This window comes from Lactuca saligna, chromosome 5, assembly GCF_052625555.1.
Source record: "Lactuca saligna cultivar CGN05327 chromosome 5, ASM5262555v1, whole genome shotgun sequence".
In the NCBI taxonomy this organism is placed as follows: Eukaryota; Viridiplantae; Streptophyta; class Magnoliopsida; order Asterales; family Asteraceae; genus Lactuca; species Lactuca saligna.
Window position 1 is genome coordinate 177,866,486 of NC_136421.1, and position 9,677 is coordinate 177,876,162.

Here is a 9,677-nt window from a genome sequence, read left to right on the forward strand (position 1 = left end):
CCAAGTGACTAGTGAGTACTATGGCTCCCTATAGTACCACGACTCCCTCTCTCTGACTTGTGAGTACTACGGCTCCCCGTAGCATCACAACACCCTCTGACTAGTGAATACTATGGCTCCCTGTAGCTTCACCCCATACTCTCATTCTCATCCCAACGACACACTACGTCCACTAACTCATGCTCCGTAGACTATCATAGATAGCTACACACACTTGTCCCACACATGCATCACAAACTTGGGTGGAAACCATTATAACAAAAATACTTACCTTTGCGGAGATCCCATTTCTTAAATAATCCCTCTTGATGTTAATACCCGAAGGGATCCCACTGGAACCAAAAATACATAATTCACCACCGGTCGTATTAAAATTAAGATTCTAAATAACTCCGAGATCGGAACATTATTCCCGGTCACCACGGAACACCATTGCAGGACATCACGATGTCTTTCCTCAACCACTGATCTCCTACTCCCAGCACCATACATATACAACAATTCGTTCCCTCTGATCTCCATAAATAATTCTCCTTTTGTCACAACTGGAAATTTTGTGTCTTGTAAACTATACACTCAAGCTAAAGTGAATCAAAAGCTTAAGAACATGTGTAACACCCATGATTGTAACAACAAAATTTCAATCAAATACACCATACAATCATTCAAATGGTCAACAAACAATTGGAAACCCTAGAAGTTCTTATTTAGGTCCACTTTGGACTAGAACTCCCTTATTGGATCCAAATGGACCAATAAGCTTCCAATTGGACTATCATGGACTTAGAACCCTAATTGGGCTCTAATTGGACCCACATTCATTTATTTCAATATTATGGGCCATATTGTGCCTAGAATGAAATAAATTGAAAGCTTTGATCCATGATTAACCTAATCTAGCTTATTAAAACATAAAAATCACAGTTTTATTTTATAAGGCCAATAAATACCTAAGATTAACCCTAATAGTGGTCTTAGGGGCAAAGGCCCAATTTTTTCCTTTTCCTTCCAAAAATCTCGGCCCAAAATCCCAAGCCCAAGATGAAGAGTTGACTTCATCATGCCACCTCATTATTACCTCTTGGTTCTCCATGCAACATCTCATACTTCCATGTATACATCACCTCAAGGTCTATTTCTTCTTCCTCTCTCTCTCACTCTCGGCCGAGCAACACACACACACATTCACCAAAAATCTCTCAACTCTCTCAAGAACACTCCTTCCTCCCTCTCCAAAAATTTTCGAGATTCAAGTGTATTCCAAGGGACTTTTCACAAAAATCACCATCCAAGGTAAGGTTATACTTAATTCTATGATCTAGTTTCCTTGAGCTATCAAATATCTCTTCTTAACTCATGAGAAATCATGATCTTGTACCTTAGAAACACCTCAAGGCCGAGATCTTCATCAAGGGGTGCTAAGGCCGAAAATCACCAAACTTTCTTCCATATTCTCTTCAAAAACCGAAAGCTTCAAACAAGGTGAGCTTCATACCCCTATTTTCGGTTTTCATGTGTTTTTTTTTGGGGGGGGGGGGAATACAAGTGAAAGTGTAGATCTATATGTATTTTGTATGCTTTGTATGATTCCATGCTTATATGTGTGCTTTTTGTGTGTTATAATGTTGGATCTAGCCATAAAACCCCTCAAAATCGAAATATACCTCAAGTTAAAAGACTCTAGCATCAATTATATTTCTACATACAAAGTATTTCTAGAAAAATGGTTATATGGTTTAGTAACAATTTCTTTGAGCTAAAAACACCATCTTTGGACCTAAAATGCGAAAAATACAAACTTTAAGGGCCTAAATTGACAAATCACGAACTTTGATGGTTGAACTATGTCAAAACAGTTTCAATAAAGAAATTTCTGGAAATATACTTATTTAGAGGATTAAAAACATAAACTTCAAGCTTAATGGGCTAAAAATGACATTTTAGGCCCAATGAGGCCCATTATGCGAGATTTTCTGTTTTGGAGGGTCAAAACTGTATTTTTCTGTAAAAAAGTGGACTATAAGTGTTCCAAGTCCTTTTCAGAGGTTTAAAATGCTTTTTAAATTTAAAAGGGACTAAAGTTGCAAAAAAATTTCAATTTGGGCCAAAATTGTCAAACTTTCGAAAAAGAAGGGTTATAACCGAGAAAAATTGAAATTCAGGGACTTAAGCTGTTTTCTATGAAAAATATGCTGGAAAATACTTATTTCAATAATTTTTGGTATTAAAATGTCAAGAAAATTGATTTAATGACCAAACCGGAAAGTTTTTAAATAAAAGGTTGAAAAAGTAAATTTTTACAAATAATGAGGGGCTGAAAACAGAAAAATTCTCAAGACTAGTTCAATACATGCAATTTGATCAAATGATGATACCACAACTATCGACGAAATACAATACATTACAACACCAAAAGTCGTTGTCAAACGAATTGGTTCGGTCTCGAACCAATAAAAAAAATCTGAAATTACTAACACGACGACACTATGACATTACGACATTACGATAACGATTGGGAAGTCACTATACATGCGAGTGTGCACAGACGTCTACGCACCACCTTTGGGCCCCAAAAGTGTAAAATCTTGTTCGTTGAGCCTAGCTAGCCCAATGACCTGATCTTAAGGCCCGAAGACCTCTCTCTTACGAAGTGTTGGGTTTCACCGATCCGACATAACGTAAAAGGACTTTCAATGGCTTGTATACTACTGGTCCCCAAGGGTCCTTTGGTATTGCTAGTAAAGTCTACCTTTTCATGCGAGGCGGGTCTGGGACCCCTCGTACCTTTTATCCCCAACGGCTAATGGAGTTACTGAGGCCTTCGTGTCCTCGTTCTCTTCGGGTGTGGGACTACACGTAGTCAGGGCGGTTGGAGAACGTGATTAGTACGGACGACGCCTTCGGGATCGTTAGTATCGCTATAGACTAGTCGTTTGTGTAACGTGTGTTCGTAGCAATTAATCATGCTCAACAATAATCCAACGTCGCCTGGTACCGACAACTTCACACATTGCAATTGTTTCAATGTACGAATTAGGAAAACATCGGGTTTTCCTAGGGTATTTCAATACATACGGATTCGGAATACACACAAATTTTAAATGAACAAATTTTACAAGTATAGAAACAAACAAGCATACCTATGGATCTTCACACATTTTTGACTTTACTATTTTCAGAAAATATCGGATTTTCTGGTGCTTCTCAAAACATTACAAACATTGGATTTCAAACCTTACTTATGAACTCACCAACATTTCATATGTTGACGTTTTTCAAAATACTTGTATTCTCAGGTAACAGATAAAGTGGAGGATGAATTGTACTCTATGACGTTTTGCTGTAGTTTAATTTAGTAACAAACAGTTATTTTTGAGAATGTCATGTTTTGGGAACAATGTAATGGATGTAAACGCTACCAGTTGTATCATTCCAAATGTTGGTGATGTACAATGTTATGTTTCATGTATATGCAATGTGATGGTATTCAATTGAGTCACGATAGCCCTCGGACGTTTCCGCCGTCTGGTTCGGGGGTGTGACAGGTTGGTATCAGAGCCTTGTTTATAGTGAACTAGCATATCTAGCCACACAGGGATATGCAACTATAAACCAAAAAGAGGGACTAACATAACTCTGAACAAAACAAGTGAATAAAACACCCTTGCTAGCACTAGGAATAGGAACATAACGCCGAAGCAAACAAAAATAATACTAGTGTCTCGGTTAATTCGGGAACTGTTCTTAGTGATACCAAGGAGTGAATGCAGCCTGATCAACTACATTCTCTCCAACGTAAAGCTAACACACGTCCTGATGAGATCGGGATTTCTAGGGAATCTAAAACCATACCCCTACCACCGAAAAGAGAACGCCTACTTGATCTATGCGATAATTGTAGCATCCTAGGAATAACGTTAGCATAATTACGCACTCTCGCAGACCACATGGCTGGTTTTCATCACCCTGGAGACCCCTACTTCCCTAATCAAGGGAACAATGGAGGAGTCAATGGGCAAGGAGCCGGAAGTTCAAACAATGGAATGAATCAAGGACCCACCAAGACATGTACCTACAAGGAGTTCACAAACGCCAAACCACGAACTTTTAATGGCACTGGAGGGGTGATCACTCTTAAGCGATGGATCGAAAAGGTGGAGTCGGTATTCGAGATATGCGACTGCCCTGAGCACATGAAGGTGAAGTTCGCAGCCTACACTTTTGTGGATCAAGCACTCACCTGGTGGAACGGACATGTAGAATCCATGACACTCCCTGTAGCCAACTCTATGCCGTGGACAGAGATGAAAGAAATGTTAATGGCAGAGTACTGCCCACAAGGCGAAATACAGAAGATGGAACAAGAGCTATGGAACCTCACTGTGCAGAACGCGAATATCGATGCCTACATATTGAGATTTAGCGAACTATCTCTGCTGTGCCCGGGTATGATCGCCTCGGAAGGAAAGAAGATTGAGCGATTCATCTGGGGACTCACATCACCAATTCAAGGGAATGTGATAGCTGCAAACCCCGAAACATTTGACAGTGCAAAAAGATTGGCAAAAAGGTTGTACGACCATAACAACAAAAAGGGAGAGAATCCAATGGAGACTGAGAAGACGAAGGAAAGTGATGGCAAGAGGGGAAAGAACAATAAGCGGAAGGGGCGCCAGGGCCTCGACACCTCCAAGAAGCAGCAGACAGTGGCGGTTAATGCTGTTACCGCACCGGTTCCAGCCGCACCACATGCTCCAACCTCAGCCACTTCAAATGCTTCCAGACCTTATTCCGGTAATCTTCCCAAATGCAACAAGTGCGGTTTCCATCACTATGGAGAATGCAAGGATTTTCAGTGCACCAGTTGCAACCGAAGGGGTCACACCGCAAGGTACTGCAAGGCTTACCCTCCCCATAACCAAAATCAGGGAACCAACAGCAACAACCCTCGCAACAACAACAACACCCATGCCAGCGGCAATAACGCAGGGCCTAGCTACACCTGCTTCGGATGTGGAAAGACTGGACACATCCGCCGAGACTGTCCTAACAACAGCAATTTAAGAAATGGAGGAACAGGAAGGATGTTGACCATGGGTCAGGGTGAGGCCCTTCAAGACCCCTCTGTTGTTACCGGTACGTTTCCCTTAAACCACGCTTATGCATGCATCTTATTTGACACCGGAGCGGAACGAAGCTTCGTAAGCAATAAGTTTAAGCATTTATTAAGACAACTACCCCAAAAGCTAAATGAAACCTATACGGTGGAAATGGCCATGGGAGAACCGAATCCACTGGGGAAATCTACACCGGATGTACCCTAACTCTTAATCAACACGTCTTTCGAATAGATCTAATGCCAGTGTCAATTAGGAGTTTCGATGTGATCATCGGCATGGACTGGTTAAGCCCCCACCATGCCGAAATTATGTGCCATGAGAAGGCCGTTCGTCTTCGCCTCCCAAATCACGAAACCCTGGTAATTTATGGAGACAAATCTAGCATTAACCTTCGCCTCGTTTCGTGCATCAAAGCACAGAAGTATCTAAGAAGGAACAATTTGGCGTTCCTAGCTCACGTGGTGGATAAAACCAAGGAGGGGATTAACGTTCGAGACATTCCCGTAGCATGTGAATTTCCGGACGTGTTTCCTGAAGATCTCCTGGGAATACCCCCAGAGAGACAGGTGGAGTTTCAAATCGACCTTATTCCAGGAGCAACTCCTCTCGCTAAATCACCCTACCGGCTGGCTCCTGCCGAGATGCAGGAATTATCCAGCCAACTCAGCGAACTTTTGGACAAGGGATTTATCCGACCTAGCTACTCGCCGTGGGGAGCTCCGGTGCTCTTTGTCAAAAAGAAGGACGGATCCTTCAGAATGTGCATCGATTACAGAGAGTTGAATAAACTCACTGTTAAAAACCGCTACCCACTCCCACAAATCGATGATCTATTCGACCAGCTCCAAGGGGCTAGTTATTTCTCCAAAATAGATCTACGGTCTGGATACCACCAACTCAAGGTCCGAGAAGATGATATTCCCAAAACCGCTTTCCGAACCCGCTATGGACATTATGAATTCGTCGTAATGCCCTTCGGTCTAACAAATGCACCTGCTGCATTTATGGACCTAATGAATCGAATCTGTCGACCGTTCCTTGACAACTTCGTCATTGTATTTATCGATGACATCCTCGTCTATTCTCGAAGCAAAGAGGAGCATGGCTAACATCTACGACAAATTCTGGACACCCTGCGATCGGAAAAGCTTTACGCTAAACTCTCCAAGTGTGAGTTCTGGCTTCGGAGTGTGAATTTCCTAGGCCACGTGGTTAGCCAAGACGGAATTCATGTGGACCCCTCTAAGGTCAAAGCTGTGGAAGGATAGGCAACCCCGACTACGCCCACAGAAATTCGTCAGTTCTTAGGCCTAGCAGGCTACTATAGGAGATTCATCCAAAACTTCTCCAGGATCGCCAAGCCGCTTACCTTGCTTACGCAAAAGGGCGTGCCATTCAAGTGGACAGACCGACAAGAGATCGCGTTTCGAACCTTGAAGCAAGCTCTCTGTAGCGCTCCTGTATTATCTTTGCCTGAAGGAACGGAAGATTTTGTGGTCTACTGTGACGCGTCGAATCAGGGCTTAGGTTGTGTTCTCATGCAACGTGGAAGAGTGATAGCATATGCGTCCCGCTAACTAAAGACGCACGAGGTAAACTACATGACCCATGACCTAGAACAGGGAGCCGTGGTCTTTGCTCTAAAAATTTGGAGGCACTACCTATACGGTACAAAGTGCACCATCTTTACGGACCACAAGATCCTCTAGCACATCTTGAATCAGAAGGAGCTGAACATGAGACAGCGAAGATGGGTAGAATTACTAAACGACTACGAATGCGAGATCAAGTACCATCCAGGTAAGGCCAACGTGGTAGCTGATGCATTAAGTCGAAAAGAGTACACTAATCGCCGTACGAAAACGCACTCGATAACCATTCAATCTCATCTAGCCACTCAAATTGCATCAGTCCAGCCGGAGGCTATGAAAGCGGAAAATAGAGCAAGCGAAGCATTGCGCGGAATGGAAAAGACCTGGAAGCAAAGGAGAATGGAGTATACTATTTCATGAACCGTATTTGGGTCCCTAAACTTGGAGGGTTCAGAGATGTTGTCATGAAGGAAGCCCACAAGACGCGATACTCCATTCATTCCGGTTCCGATAAGATGTATTTGGACATTAAACAACACTATTGGTGGCCTAACATGAAGGCGGAAATCGCGACTTATGTCAGTAAGTGCCTTACGTGCGCCAAAGTAAAGGTGGAATACCAAAAACCCTCAGGATTGTTACAGCAACCGGCAATTCCTGAGTGGAAATGGGAAGGGATTTCTATGGATTTCGTGACCAAGCTACCCAAAACATCGGATGGATTAGATACCATATGGGTAATAATTGACCGACTGACGAAATCTGCCCATTTCCTGCCAATTAAGGAATCGTACAAGATGGAGAGATTGACGCGTTTATACATTCGAGAGATCGTGAGACTTCACGGAATACCAACATCTATCATCTCGGATAGGGACAGTAGGTTCACGTCCCGATTTTGGCAATCACTCCATAAGGCGATGGGAACAAACCTCGATATGAGCACCGCTTATCATCCACAAACGGATGGTCAAAGCGAGCGAACCATCCAAACGCTCGAAGATATGCTCCGCGCATGCGTGATAGACTTTGGAAAGTCTTGGGATACCCACCTACCCTTAATCGAATTCTCATACAACAATAGTTACCATTCGAGCATCAAGGTGGCTCCTTTCGAAGCACTTTACGGACGTAAATGTAGATCACCGTTATGTTGGGTTGAAGTAGGTGACACCCAGCTAGCAAAAACACACACAACGGACGCAGCACTAACGCTGATAAACACCGAAAGCCCTTGGAATCTCATACGTGAAACCACGGAAAAGATAGTTCAAATCAAAGCTCAGTTGCAAGCATCGCGTGACCGACAAAAGAGCTACGCTGATAAACACCGAAAGCCCTTGGAATCTCAGGTCGGTGATCAAGTACTGTTAAAAGTCTCGCCCTGGAAAGGAGTCATTCGTTTTGGGAAGCGGGGAAAACTAAATCCGCGATACATTGGACCTTTCGAAATCGTCACCCGAATTGGTCCAGTAGAATACAGACTGCAACTACCCGCAGAGCTAAACGGTGTACACCCCGTGTTTCATGTTTCTAACCTAAAGAAGTGCCTATCAGACGAAACCCTTGTCATTCCTCTTGACAAAATCGAAATCAATGAGAATCTCTTGTTCGTCGAAGAACCAATCGAAATCATGGACAGGGAGGTGAAGCGTACTAAACAGAGCCGCATCCCAATCGTGAAGGTACGGTGGAACGCAAAGCGTGGACCAGAATTCACTTGGGAACGCGAAGATCAAATGAAGCAAAAGTACCCTCACCTATTCTAACATTCTCAAATCTAGCTTTCCAACAGAATTTCGGGACGAAATTCCCTCTAACGGGGGGATGATGTCACAACTGGAAATTTTGTGTCTTGTAAACTATACACTCAAGCTAAAGTGAATCAAAAGCTTAAGAACATGTGTAACACCCATGATTGTAACAACAAAATTTCAATCAAATACACCATACAATCATTCAAATGGTCAACAAACAATTGGAAACCCTAGAAGTTCTTATTTAGGTCCACTTTGGACTAGAACTCCCTTATTGGATCCAAATTAACCAATAAGCTTCCAATTGGACTATCATGGACTTAGAACCCTAATTGGGCTCTAATTGGACCCACATTCATTTATTTCAATATTATGGGCCATATTGTGCCTAGAATGAAATAAATTGAAAGCTTTGATCCATGATTAACCTAATCTAGCTTATTAAAACATAAAAATCACAATTTTATTTTATAAGGCCAATAAATACCTAAGATTAACCCTAATAGTGGTCTTAGGGGCAAAGGCCCAATTTTTTCCTTTTCCTTCCAAAAATCTCGGCCCAAAATCCCAAGCCCAAGATGAAGAGTTGACTTCATCATGCCACCTCATTATTACCTCTTGGTTCTCCATGCAACATCTCATACTTCCATGTATACATCACCTCAAGGTCTATTTCTTCTTCCTCTCTCTCTCACTCTCGGCCGAGCAACACACACACATTCACCAAAAATCTCTCAACTCTCTCAAGAACACTCCTTCCTCCCTCTCCAAAAATTTTCGAGATTCAAGTGTATTCCAAGGGATTTTTCACAAAAATCACCATCCAAGGTAAGGTTATACTTAATTCTATGATCTAGTTTCCTTGAGCTACCAAATATCTCTTCTTAACTCATGAGAAATCATGATCTTGTACCTTAGAAACACCTCAAGGCCGAGATCTTCATCAAGGGGTGCTAAGGCCGAAAATCACCAAACTTTCTTCCATATTCTCTTCAAAAACCGAAAGCTTCAAACAAGGTGAGCTTCATACCCCCTATTTTCGGTTTTCATGTGTTTTTTTTTTTGGGGGGGGGGGGAATACAAGTGAAAGTGTAGATCTATATGTATTTTGTATGCTTTGTATGATTCCATGCTTATATGTGTGCTTTTTGTGTGTTATAATGTTGGATCTAGCCATAAAACCCCTCAAAACCGAAATATACCTCAAG